The sequence below is a fragment of the Rosa chinensis genome, chromosome 1 (assembly GCF_002994745.2).
Source record: "Rosa chinensis cultivar Old Blush chromosome 1, RchiOBHm-V2, whole genome shotgun sequence".
In the NCBI taxonomy this organism is placed as follows: domain Eukaryota; kingdom Viridiplantae; phylum Streptophyta; class Magnoliopsida; order Rosales; family Rosaceae; genus Rosa; species Rosa chinensis.
This window is the reverse complement of record NC_037088.1, coordinates 33467044-33481525: the sequence shown is the minus strand read 5'-3', so window position 1 is coordinate 33481525 and position 14482 is coordinate 33467044. Positions and strand designations below refer to the sequence as shown.

The 14482-nt window shown below is 36.0% G+C and overlaps 1 long non-coding RNA gene and 1 pseudogene across 4 annotated transcripts; one reads left to right on the top strand and one right to left on the bottom strand.

Moving 5' to 3' along the window:
* The first annotated feature begins 1549 nt into the window (after positions 1-1549).
* Positions 1550-5204, top strand: LOC112188316 (annotated as a pseudogene).
* Positions 5205-10310: 5106 nt separating this feature from the next.
* LOC112182564 lies at positions 10311-12993 on the bottom strand. 4 transcript variants are annotated; one of them, XR_005803653.1, is made up of 4 exons: positions 12481-12993; positions 12284-12350; positions 11646-11691; positions 10311-11122 (listed from the first exon to the last, which is right to left on the bottom strand). It is a non-coding gene; the product is annotated as an uncharacterized LOC112182564 (long non-coding RNA). The 4 variants fall into 4 exon arrangements; XR_005803651.1 differs by having other exon boundaries at positions 11973-12993; XR_005803652.1 differs by having other exon boundaries at positions 12284-12993.
* Positions 12994-14482: the final 1489 nt, after the last annotated feature.

The following is a 14482-nucleotide window of genomic DNA, read 5'->3' as shown; positions in this document are numbered from 1 at the left end:
TTAAGAGATCTGTTTCTCCTGTTGTTGAGGGGGTTGTGAATTCAAGTATTTTGAAATGATGGCTGTCCATCAGGTCAAATGTTCCCCGTCGGTAGATCTGTTTGAAATCTAGCTTTGGAATTGAGGAGTTTTTTACCTCATGCTCGATTTCATTGTATTCAAATTCTTCAGAATTTAGGAGTTGAACTCCTTTCTTTTTTCCAAAGATGCTTAACATCTTCATTTCTCTTTTTTCTGTATTTCCCGGGTTTTCATACCGGATACTAGACTGACTAGTAGATGGTTCCAGAAAAATCATGTTAGGAACACGATTTGAGTCTGGTTTCTCTAATGGTTTGAACCCATTAATCTTCTTTTTTACTGCAGGCAATTTTTTGTCCTTCAGTATAGTTTCCAGCGTTTTTTGCTGTTCTTTGATTTTTCTACTGACACTTGTCAGTCTTTCTTCTTCCGTTTTTGGAAGATCTTTGATATAATCCAGTTTGTTTTCCAATCTTTCTAATTGGTGGATTATAGCAGGTATTGTTTCTAGTGTCGACTGACATCTAGATATTTCTAGTAACATCTTCTGATATTTCTCATCAGAAGCTTTTAGTAGAGAATTTATTTTCTCTAGTAACAATTCTGACATTGTCCCCATTAAGGAGGGGTTCTCCTTTGAGCCTTTTACAAGCTCTGATACCAGTGAGGTGCGGATCTAACCAATGCTCAAATAATTCAGAGGTTTTTGTTCCTCTTCCAGAACATATAGGAGATTTTCTATCTCTTCTTCTATTTTATAGATTCTAGTCTGAAGTCTATAAATAATATCCCAGTAATTGGGAGATTCTCTATCAAGGCTGTCCCGGTAGGTTTTTAATTTTCTCAGTTTTTCTCTCTCTTTCTGCAGTTCTTTAGTAGTATGTTTGCATATAGCAACAAGCTCAAGTCTGTCTACAATTGAAATTATGAATAGTAAATTATACTGTTTACCTTTCGAATTAGAGGATGACTGTTAGCTTTATACATATATTCAAATGAAACAAACTCTGATGGGCCCACCACGTTTCTAAAACAACATATATAAATTTGTGAAAGAGACATATGCAGATGCAGACTCTAACAGACCAAAACAACAAAGGGGTACTAATGGTAGGGATTTTGAAAAGACGGGTAGGTAGGAAGGAAAGTGAGAAAAAGTTGTGTAAAAGAGAACAAAAATAATACACTGGGGTGTATGAGAAGTATTTTCCCAAATTTGGGGTGTATGAGCATTAACCCTAGAAAAAAGCCTTATTTTGGAAATGATACATATTTTAGTGGAAATTGAAGTAAGGAATTTAAATAATCAATTCCTTCATTTTCTTCTGTAGAAAAATTTAAAATTTCTAATCTGATAATACCAAACGAGAAAATTAACTTTTAGGAATTATGAAATCATCACTTTCAGTTAAATTCCATATTTTTTTCCCTCATCCAAACAATCCCCAATCATGTTAGGATTTTCAATTTTGTGAAGTGATCCGAAGACGCAAAATTTTCTCAAGAAAAAAAAAAAAAAAGTCGCATAGACGCAAATTCTCTCTTCACCTCAGGACAAAACTAACTCCAGTACCCAGAGAATAGAAAAAAAAAGCTATTGCATAACGTCTCATCGCCGGGAAGTGGACTGGAGGACGCGACAGTCGCCGGCAACGCATCCCGACTTCAGCACTCTCAGGTAATTCTTACTTCTATCTCAGATCTCAAATCGCTTAGTTTCACGATCCACTGATATCTCTGCTCTGCTGTTCAAGCCGATATGCATTTTCCATTTTAGCTTCTAATCTTGTACCCAAGTTCAGTGAATGGGTATGAAAGGTTAACTTGGTTTAGGGTCTTCAATAGTCAAACGAATTTGGAGTGAAAGTGAGATATAATTTTGCAAGTTTAAGCTAGTTAGAATTGCGTTGGGTTGATGATATGAGTTATAGTATAGGATGATTAGGGCTGGGTTGCATCTGCTAATCAGTTTCATAACATGATGATAGGTTATACAACTTGTAATATGCTATAAAATGTGGGAACTGTTTATAAGACAAATGATATCACTAGAAATTTCTTCGTTGCAAACTGAAAAGATGTAGTTTCGTTTGGGAATGGGAATCTTTGCTATGCACTTGGTATTGATGGAAAAGAAAACCCCATTGCGATGAGTTTCAGTTTTGTGGTTTTCATTTCTCTCAAGAAAGTGGTTTGTTTTGATAGGTGATATGGCAACTGTAAGGAATCTGAAAATCAAGACTGGGACTTGTAAACGCCTCGTTAAGGAGTTTCATTCTTATGAGAAAGAGGTTGAGAGAGAGGCTGCAAAAACAGCAGACATGAAGGGGAAAGGAGCTGATCCTTATGACCTCAAGCAACAGGTATGGTTAACATTGTTATCATGCAACAGATGGCAACATGAAGTTGGCATTGTATGTAATTTGTATCTTCTGCAATCTTCTGTGCACGAAGCTTTACCGTCTTGCAGAACGTTGATCTTTCGAATTAGAACAAACATGAAAGTCTGTGCTAATTCAAATTTGTTATTTCTTAAGTTGAAAGAATTCTTCAACTTTAGCAGAATTGGGATTAAATCTGTCTGTCAGTTTTTTACTTATCGTCTCCTGAGACTCTTCAAGTTTGCAATGCTATTTTGATTTGTTGCATCCTAATGCAGCAGCAATGACTTGGTTAGAAAGGAAATATCCGCTTTGGAAACCTAAGATTAAGCCCACCCCATTTTGGTCCAAAGGAAAGTCTCCATGGTAGTCTAAGGGTCTTGTCAGGTTAATTTTCAGTTTTATGTAGAATAATTATGAGCCTAGTGCTTTTAAGAGTATTAAAATCTTAGGGTGAGTATTCAAGGGTCTTGAGTGTGTCTTTATGTCTATTTAATAAGTATTGAAGAGTCTTATTATTAATAAGTCTTTAGTAGTCTTTTGGTGTGCTAGGAGTCTAAGGGTTGTGTTTGGAGCCTATAAATATGGTTATCTATTGTAAGCCAAATCAGATTGGAATGAGTTAAAGTTAAATCCTTTTTGAAGGCTCGTGCCTTGGTTTCTCTCTCCCCTTACCTTCCTCGCTCTATTTCCCCCTTCTACAGCTAAGAACCCTCTGTTTCTCTTTCTTATTCTCTCAACTCTCCCAAACCACCCAAATCATACTCTCACCTACTGTTGCTCTCTGCTGCATCACATCCTGTCATGCTGTTCTATTTGAGTCAAGGATCATATCTTCTTGACAGTTTTATGAAATAGATATGTTTCAGACCTTTAGGGGAACTATAGTAATGGATATTAGTTACAATTTTGTTGACCTTTCTCAAACAACTTACTATGTTTTCATGGTGTTTTTCTGCATGTATTCTTTTTTCTTATATGTGGCTATTGGAGCCTCATGATGTTTAAAAAGGCTGGCCCCAAATAATGTAAGTAGAAAATACTTGCCAAATGAGTACTGAACTACTGATGTCAATGCTCTTAAAGAGATTTAGGGTTTCCCTCCCCATATCATTTCTTTGCAACTCTGATTATTTTAAACCATTTCACACCTTAAACCCTTGATCTCTACCCATAGGATCTCGTTTTGATCCTCTACGAAATGCAATTGGCATATAATGTAAACTTCTTTTAAATAGATCCCAGTCAGAAGACCCACAATGTCCTTTCTTTTTCGTTGGGGTCTTAGTACTAGACCCAGATAGCAAAATGCCATACTAGGAAGGTGACAGTGGTGTTGATGGTTTTGTTCCTGTTTGTCTTACGAGGTGTAGAAGTTCCGAAGAGTTTTAGCTGCCTGTTAACTGCCTTTTTTTCTCTCCTTCTTCTGTCATATAGAACAGAAACCTTGATGTCTCTGTTAAGCTTGTGAATATTAGTTAAGCCAATTGTAGGCAATCTTTATGAGCACAGTGTCTATAATTTGTCCTCGGGCAAGCTTTTTATATGTATGTAATGATACTTGTTTGTAGATAGAGAAGTATCATCAGGTTGGAAACATCACACACGATATATATATAAAGGATTTTCCCAGTAATAAAAGGAATGAAACATTTGTGGCTAATTTTTTTTTTTTTTTTTTTTTTTCAATTGACATATTTGACCTGTATACTGTACATATGCATGTGAAGTGAAGACCTATTTGTTTGCTTGCATGCGTGTAGTATGTGCACACTATAGTGATTAACAGTTTCTATTACTGAAGAATATGGGTATGCAATGCACAGAAGGCTACAGGCCCACAGCATATACTCTGAGGATTGAGGAATGTGGATATGGCTATTATTAGGGGCACTGTTACTAGTGCAGAATTAAACTGCCTTGATTGCTTGATTCATTGCTGTGCTAATCGGTCAATATTTAAATGTACAATTACCTAGTATATTGTATATTGTTGGAGCTAGAGTTCATTGACTCAAATCCTTACTCTGATTGCAATGTGAAAGTTTTGCTACTTACGAAGGACTCCATTGATGTAGTTTCCATGTGTTGATTTCCAATTAAATTCCTCTGTTCTTGATTTGCTTACAGGAAAATGTGCTGGCTGAATCAAGGATGATGATTCCTGATTGTTGAAAGCGCCTGGAGGCCTCACTAGCTGAGTTAAAAGGAACTTTGGTATGTATATAGGTCCTGATTTTCTTACTAGAAATTTCAGCTCTCTTGCCCAGTTTGTTAAGCAATGTATTTATGTTCAGGCTGAGTTGGAAGAAGGGTTGAACCAGAAGGAAGGCCCTGAAATAGAAGAAGCTCGGACTATTATTGCAGAAGTTGATAAGTTGTTCCAGACAACGGAAGCCTAGTCTTCTGGCCTTTGTATCAGTTACTAACTTTCCCTGGTTTTCAATCTGCTCAGACACTATGTGTACCCCTAACAAAGGGGGACAGTGAACATAATGTAGTGTTGCCTTGCATTGTGTTCCAAGGAATCTTAGTCTCCTGCTTGTATTGCTACTTTAAGCATATGTACTGAACTGCAATTGACAATCTGTGTACATGAAAGCCGGTGGATGCAAAGAGAGCTTCATAGCTTGGGAAAACTGTATTGAAGAGGCCGAGAAGACGAACGAGGATTTCGGAAATAACTGGTTAGACTAATCGGAAATAATAATGTTGGTTTGATCAATTTTCACATCTAATTGTTAGCACTTTTGGTGATTGAGAATTTCGGTAGTTTTATTTTAGCTGAGGATATAAAATGATGTTTAGTGGGAGCGAAACAGAGACATGAAAAATCAAAAGTTTGATGATAATAATTTTTACTTGGAGAAACCAATCAACAAGCTCAGATTCTATTGTGTTGTGTTTGTGGGTGCTTTGCTCTCTACTTGGACTTATCATCACTTAAGTAGTAGCTAGTTTGATGGCATGACCACATGGTTTCCTTGCTGATATGTGTCTCAAGTCTGACTCTGTTTCTTTCTTTAAGTGATACCTGTATTTTGCAATAATTGCATCAATTGAATAGCTGGAGAAAACTAATCGTACCTAGTAACAGCCTCTTTTGTATACTGATTAGGTTACCCATTAGAGATTACAATGAGGATTAGTATGTGCAGCAATTTGTTTGCTTGCTGGTTGTTTCTTTGGTGGGGTGTCCTTTTTGGGCAGCATAGAGCTCTTGTCTTTGAGGGGGCTATTAGCTTCAGTGGCATAATACGTATCCCTTTGGGCAGCAATAGTTTGATCCTCACCTTTTCCCCCTACTTTGATTAAGAAACCTGACATATATACAGTGTATACGCTTGGTTCTATTTCTTGCTGAAAGAAAGAGTTTTGAAAAAGAAAACATATTTTGTTTCTGCTCTCTGTTTAGAATTATCTTTGTTATTTCAGTTTACTGTTTCTGAGGAATTGGGTAATCGTGTCTGTTTAGTGTTTACTACTAAAATAGGACTGAAAGACATCAAATCTGAATAAACCTACTGAATAACCTTTGTTTTTTCTTTTTTTAGCTGTGGCTATTTGAAAAAAAAAATGAGTGAGTTGGGTTCATTTTCTACCTGGAACTTACAGAGGTTTGTAACTTGTGGCCATTTGTTTGTGCAAAAGTTCTGTATTACTAACTGGTTCATATAATATTCTTATTACTTTTCATAGAACTGTGCAGAATGAAACATATTGGTGTAGTAATTGCATCAGAATCTGAAGTTGTAAAATTTAGCGGATTGTGTAAAGCTCTAAAAGTGGGGAGGGGGTGCCAATGCAGCTTCTAAAGAATAGAAAAGGTTGCGGGAGCTGCGCATGGTTTCTGGAGGGTATTTCTATCAATGGCCCTCTCTGATTTTTACCATCTGCATGATAACTACAGCACAAAAGTAGTTCTCCACAGTAAGGATTCCAAAGGTGAACCTCTGCCTGCTCTGTCAGCTGGTGAGCTATTCATTCTTTCTAACAATCTATTGTATTTCTAGTTTCAACACCTTTGGAGTTAGTTCAATCGTTTATATTGTTGGGGAATAGTAATTACTACCACCTATATATGCACATGTAGATTGACAACAGTAGGTGTGAAATGTTCAATCGTTTATATTGTTGGTGAAATATATCTTTCCATTTCCGGATTCGCCTATTTCTAATTAATCATTACTTGTTACTCGATTCAGCCCTTGGTCTTTTGGAAAACATCAAAGTGGAATCAATAATTGGTGCACAAACAAGAGCAGAAGCAAATCTTTTGGCAGAATTAGGAGAAGTGGCTATGCTCCCTTTCGTCCTCTGACTGACAATAAATATCCTTTCTTTGTTGAGATCATGTGCAGTGATCAAGCTGCTGAAGTTAGGGGAATCAGTGCGCTTATTGAAGTATTCAAATGGAGGGATGTTGTAATTTTATATGATAACAAAGAATATGAGAAAGACTTCATTCCATCATTAGTCAACTCTAGGGGTGTGCAAAACATGGTACAAACCGGTCAAAACCGACCGATAAATATAGTTTGGTTAAGGTTTTTTAACTTTAAAAATTGAAAATCGGTTCAATACCGAACCAAACCATTTATGAATTGGGTTGGTTTGGTTTCTCTTGTACTTAAACCGCGAAACCCGAACCGACCAGTATGTTTGAAACATATATAAGAGAAAATTTATATATATATATATATATATTTATTTGTCCGGTTCTAAGTAAGTTCTAAATCTCCAATTATAATTTTATTCTCAAATGATATACTATCGTATTGAATTCAAGGCTCAAAGGCCTAAAACCTTGGTATATAATCGCTACAATTTTTTTGATCATTTCATATCACACCTCTGATCTCTCAATCTCTCATTCTTTGACCTTTAATACTATCATATTAAGCTAGTATTGATGGCTAAGTCGTTAAATAAGTGAATCACTTTGAATCTAATTTAGGTTTTAGTTTTGGACTATATGTTTTGAATTTTAATTATTGAATTTTAAATTTAGATAATTTAACACAATTTCAATTCTTGAGACTGAATTTTTACTATGATTTTTTTTATAAATAGCATGTTAATATTATATAGGTAAACACCGCCTAACCGACCAAACCAAACCATCTTTAATTGGATTGGATTGGGTCGGATTGAGTTTTTTTTTTTTTTATGACCGGTTTTCCAAAATGCCTAAACCGCTCACTTTGGCATAGAGATGGTTTGGAGTCAAAACCGATCCAACTCAATCCGTGTGCAGCCCTAGTCAACTCCTTCCAAGAGATCACACATCGGATTGTTTCATACAAGAGTTCAATATTGCTTCCTCATCAAATGAAGAAATCACTGAAGAGCTCCAAAAGTTGACGAGATTGAAGATTAGGGTATTTGTGGTGCATGTGTCACATTTGCTTGCACCAAGCCTTTTCTTAAGTGCAAATAAGTTAGGGATGATGAGTGAAGGGTATGCTTGGATTGGGAATTCGAGTAGCGTGAATTTATTGCAATCCATGAATTTTGCCGTTATCGAGTCAATCCAAGCAGTGCTGGGTTTTAAGTCTTCTATTCCAGCATCAATAAACCTTCACAGTCTTACAACAAGATTGAAGAGGAAGTTTTACATGGAGGATCCAGATATAGAAGCAATTTGAGAGTTAAGTGCAGATGGGATCTGGGCATATGATGCAACTTGAGCTCTAGCAGAAGCAGTTGAAAGAGCAAGGCTTGAGATGCATGTATTGCATACCCATGCAATCTAAATATCAAGCGGTACTATCAATAGACAACTTAATAGGAGGAGACATTTTTTTGGCCAATTACAAATGATCTCTTTAATTGCTCGCTAATTTATTTTGCAATATTTAGTATATCCTGTAGTATATTACATATGCTGACACGCTCATTTCTTCCAATCAAGGATTTTTTATTTTTACTATTCATTACTGCATGTCTTCCTTGTATAAAAATTTCTAATTTATACATCTTTCTTGCCCCATGCATATTGGACGTACTTGTGGATCGATAACCTAGAAATTCGATGCTGCTGTTGGAGATGTTACGATCACAGAGAACAGATCTCAGTATGTTGATTTTATGATCCCATATACTAACTTGGGTGTGGGAATGTGGGTACCAAATGCAAAGGAAAACATGTGGATTTTCTTTAAACCACGTTCAAAATATCTTTGGATAACAACTGCTGCTTTCTTTGTCCTTACCGGCTTTGTTGTCTGGATAATTGAGCATCCTACTAATGGAAACTTCCAAGGCACAGCAGCTGGAACAGTATTCTGGTTCTCCTTCTCTTCTCTTTTGTTCACTTATAGTAACTGCTGTATCTGAGTTAGTCCAATTATATACTAGTCTTCCTGTCAAGTATCAAGTGATTGCTGTGGGTTCATATATTAAAATCTCGTTTACAAGTTAATCAAGTAGATTCTTAGTTGTTCTCGCGGTGCTCGGTAAGCTTCAATAATTATGTTATGCTTGTTTTCTAACATTTGTTCAATAGATGCTAGCAAAGGACATGACATAAACTTTCTTGTTCATTCTGCAGCGGAGAAGTTTTCAAATAATTTGGCAAAGTTTGTAGTGATCATATGGGGTGTTTTTAGTGCTTAGACGTCAACTTACACTGCAACCTTAGCATCAATGATGACAGTCAAACAGATACACTTAAACTCGAGAGGAAACTATATAAGTTACCAATCGGGTTCCTTAGGAGTTATAGTGAACTTGAATTTCAAAGGGCTTAAGCCATATCGTTCGAGTGAGGAGTATTTGCTTGCTTTATCAAAAGGAAGCAAGCATAATGGTGTTTCTGGGGTTACTGACGAGGTTCGTATCAACATCTTCCTTGCAAACTATTCTGCTGACTTTTCGATGATTAAAACCAAGTCTATCACCAATGGTTTTGCCTTTCTGAGTAATCTCTCCCCTACTAGTCACTTGACATATATTAATTAATTTGTTGATGCATCTGATAGTATGAACTTATGAAGGGAGCTTTTGAAAGACTAATCACGAATCTGGAAATGTAAGCCTTGTGTTACAACATATTACGTCCTAGAATATCTCCACCTATTACCTGGTTTTCTGTTGGACCTGCTTTCTTATGGTATTAGAGCAGGCTTCCACAAGTCACTGGCAAACATGTCTTGTGCCACGTATCACGTGTCCGGCTCATTTAGACGCCACATAAGGGTGTGTTGAGCGGTGGGATAATTGGGAATGCATTATGTTCCAACAAATGATGTTCGAGTTGGATTGGATGCTACAAATTATTCAGCTTCGAAAATATGGGAGACATTTTTATGACTCCATCCTTCTTTGTCTCCAAGAACACCGACTATCCATATCTTTAGTTTGCTGCTATTCTACCATGCAAAAATTGAGCTAAATCCAGAACCGTTTTAGCAATTTGATTATAATCATGCTTATTAATTTGGTTGAGCATCTGAAGCACTGTCTAAATCTATAGAGCTTATTCATCAGTCCATTAATTTGTTGTCAATTTTTGGCATTTCAGTTTTTCCCTAAAGGTTCGAAATTGTTTCATGATGTGTCAAGGCACAAATTGAACGTCTGAGACAGGAAGAAAAGCTTATAGAGATGGAGCAAGACCTGGTTTCTCAGAAAAATAACTCATGTCTGATGAGGATATAAATAAGAAAGATCCCAATACGATTGACCTCTACGACTTTCGCGGTCCATTCCTTATTAGGGGCGCTTTTTTAGCTATTACTCTTTTCTTATTCAATTCATAGTTGTATCCCATCGATTTAGATATCTGACTAGAAAAAGAACCCGCGCAATGCTGCGGGGTGAAAAGTTGTGGTACTTTTTCTTATTTTTTAAGAACTTTGAAGTTCAGTGATTTGAATAATAAAAACAAATTAGCTACACTAAATCAAACTGAAAGATGGATGTAATAAAATGAAGCAAAATCATTTGAGTAAAGTTACATTGTGTCTACTCAGCTGTGGCAGCTACATTCTATATACATGTAACCATTAGCTCATCACAAAATGGTAGATGTGATTTCACTACAAAAGATTGCCATATAGATTGAGGCAATCTCCCCACTTTTGAGTGTCCGACAACTGCATATGCTTTGTTCTTTCTATTCCTTCGTTGTTTTTTCTTGCTTGTAGGAAGGAAAAATATCAAGACCGCTAAAATGATAGTTCTATGCTTCGCATACATTTCAATCTCTCTGCAAGCTAGAGATGGTAGCTGATCAAAATTTATTCCATCACACAGAAATGTCAAGATATTGTCCCAACAATCTAAGCCCAAGCACTTCACTATAGTGTAGGTAGCTGTGTCATTACACCAAAAGTGATTAAAGTTCCTTGCTACTCCACCCTTCCAACAAATCACAACTCTAAATTATAGATTTGCTGCTAACTCAACTATTAAAAAGGTAACTGGCCTTCAACCCCATGTTGGCATGTTCTGTGTTCGGAATGAGCAATGAGCACTGAGCTAAAAAAGAAGAATAAGAAAAGTAGAGGATCAGTCATTTAAACATAAAACAAGCAAAAGGCTATTGTGACTGTTTTCATATGAAATGAGGCAAAAGGCTGAAAAAGACCCATTATACATCTCCAGGCTCTCCCGTCATGCTCTTCTCCAAAGGGAAAAAAGGCAAAATCTTTTCGTTTCAGTGTGCACATGGCGGACGTTCAGAATTGGAAGGATGTTACTCCCCACAGGTAAATCTGGAAGAAGAATGAATCAGAATAAATTGGACGTTATCAAAAAAAAAAAAATTCGTAAGATTGAATGCAAAATCAAACAGACCATGCAATGTATCTGATGCCATAGGTAAGCACATAAATAAATGACAATGAATTCAAATTCAAATGTTCAACAGCCACTTCATTTACATAGTATTCATTTAACAATATCAGAGCTCCACAATAACAAACTGAAAAGCCTTATTGTTTTCAGGACAGTGCATCAAAGTAGTACCTAGTGTATCTACTTGATGTAACAAAATCCAAGAGGTGTCCAAAAATGTAAAAATAAATTATATCAAAGAATTTTGTATCATTTGTTCCAACTTGTGAAACAGAAGTGGACAAAAAAAAAAAAAACCTCCCAGTATGTACCTAGAAAAGCAGGGCAAGGACTGACAAAGAGACCTTGAGAGGCTGTTAACTCCCTCTTAAATGAATTTATCAATTCCAAATTTCAGATTCTAATGGGAAGGCGATTAGATTACAATCATTAACCACATACCTATTGACCTCAGTTGTCTCACCTCATGTATCGTCATGTCTCCTCCCTTTAAATCATTACCATTACAAATAGAAGTAAAGAAAGAAAGTTAAAAACGTGTATACATAACCAATTCAAACAAATATAAAATTGGAACATAAGCACAGCAAATGAATACATAACCAATTCAAGCAAATGTCTTAACAATTGGCCAAGCTCATTAGCTGACAAAGAACATTGGATAACCTTAAGATCAAAAAAATCTTAAGAACATGAACGTAAATCAAAGTAAGTAACAATGAAAACAATTCTTTAATAACAAACAAAGTAAAAAGCTTGAAATCTTACCAAAATTGTTTTTTTTTTTCAAAGCAAGACTTGAAATTTGTTACCGGAATCAAGTCCACCAAGTCAACTTCAATAACTGAGCACTCAGTTGAAAATTTTCAGGTAATCTTTCCCTTTTAATAGTTATCCATTCATTAATTATTTGTGATGTTCATCTTGTAGGTACAAACAAAGACTTTAAGCAACAGATTAGCCACTTTATTTTCAGGTATACCTTCATTTTGCAGAATCATATAAAGAAAATAATAACATCAAGAAACCGAGATTATATAAGTAACACCCAGATCAAAAAACATATTCATAAACAACACCTCGTTGGTCTGGATATGCTTTTAGTTTTGAAGATTGAATGGACCCTTGTGACGACCTTTGCTCCTGCTGTTGACAAAATGGTTTAGGGATTTTGGGGTTTTAGTTGTTAAGCAGAAGAAGATGAAATCGCAATCAACAAAAATACAAAAGAAGAAGGAAAAAGATGAGTGATCGCTTTGAAGAACTGGAGCCAAACCTAGAAAAAAGGAGAAAATGCTTCATATGTGAAGGAAGGACCAACACTCAACCGCGAATAAGAGTCACTGGGTTGGATAGGCAGTAGACATCAGAACTTGTTCCTCTACTCCCTTCAATCTCTTTCCAAGCGTCATCGATTGTGGTACCCAAAACATGAAGATCACCTCCAAAAACCCAAAACAAATGTTAGCAAAAACATACAATCCGAGAAAGAAATAAATGTATCCCAAAGAGCAACACAAAACCCATTCAAAAACGATGAATTGAGCAACACAGAATCAATTAATTCATCAACCCAAAGCCGCTAAAATAAATGCACAGCAAGAGTAAAAGGTAGATTGTCGATTGCTGAATCAAAGATTAAAAGTAAGAGTAGCTTCCTTCGCCTCTTCTAGCTTCAATTTAATCTTTGCTGAATTAAAGATGGAAAGCTTTGGGTTTAGAGCAGTCATTCTTGAAGACTGATGAAGAAGTCTAGAATGAGCAAGAAAAAAACAGAAGCAGTGGATTGTGGCTTTATGTCTAGAGTAGCTAAATGGAACACGTGTAAAGAAGCACAACCCTACTATCTCTGCAATGGCAAGCCGTAAATCACGAAAAACAGAGGGCAAAAACGTACTTTCATATGTACAGTGCTAGGAACAGTGCTATGTACAGTGCCGCTCTAGGGGCTTTAGTATATGTGTAATTAGAGGACTATGTTAAGGGTAAAAGGGGTAAATGACCCCAAGTCAAGTCAATAGGATATATAGCTGTAAACTCAAACTAACTGTAATTTTTTTTATCATCACCGATATATACAAAATTGCTCTCTTTTTCTGGGTTTTAATTTCCTCATCTTCTTCAAGCTTTCTTATATTTCTAACATGGTATCACAAGCTCAGGTTGCGACCTAGGGTTTGTTCTTTGAGCTTCATCATGCTCCTGCAGCTTAGCTTCGTCTTCGATTTCACCTTCTTTGTGTTCAATCTTTGGATTTGCTACGAAGATAAGTTCATCTCTCTCTCTCTAAAGACTCTTACTTCATGTTCTTGAAGATTACTGAGAAATTTACAGAAATTGATTAGCTTCGAAGCTTTGTTATCATATACATTTTGTTCGATTTTGATTTGTTACAATATAAAGTAGTTGATTCATAAGAAATTCTGAGCATTTGATACTTTGAAACTCTAGAATTTTGGGGATTTTAGTTCAGAGGTTCTATTTGTTATGGTTTGTGGTTTCTTCTAGAATTTGGTTGTTGATAGATGAAAAATTGCTGAAAGAAAGAAGTGTATTTTGATGTATCGTCAAGAAGAAATGAACTGTGAAGATTTCTGAGTCTCTTTTAGGTTCTTTACAATTGTATGTTGCCTTGCATCATGGATAACAGTACAATGTTACAAAATTGTCTACTGTCCAATTTCTACAATCTCATTACAATTCAGTTAGACGACTCTAACTATGTAACCTGGAAATTTCTAGTAGAGACACTGTTAAAAGGTTGTGGTCTGATGAGATATGTCGATGGATCATTCCCTTGTCCTTCATAACAAGTGATTATGGAAGAAAATGGGGTTGCATATGATATAGAAAAGGAGTATATGAATTGGGTGCAAAATGATTCTGCCATTATGACGATACTTGCTTCTACTCTATCCAGTGATGCTCTCTGCTTCATTATTGGAAGTAAGTCTTCTAAGGAAATTTGGTGTCGACTTAAGGAGAAATATGTTGATGATTCATGGTATAACATAATGAATCTCAAAAACTCCTTATACAACATCCAAAAAGGCTCAGACTCTATTGACAAGTACTTAATTCGAGTCAAGTCAATATGTGATCAGCTTGCTACGATGGGAGTTTATATGGCTGATGAAGTCATAGTAGTCTCGGTTTGTCATGGTTTACCCTCAGAGTTTGCTACCATAAAAACTGTAATAAGAATCAAAACACTAAGCTCCTCTGTTTCAATGAAAGAATTACGATCTCTTTTGTTGATCGCTGAAGATGAGATTGAA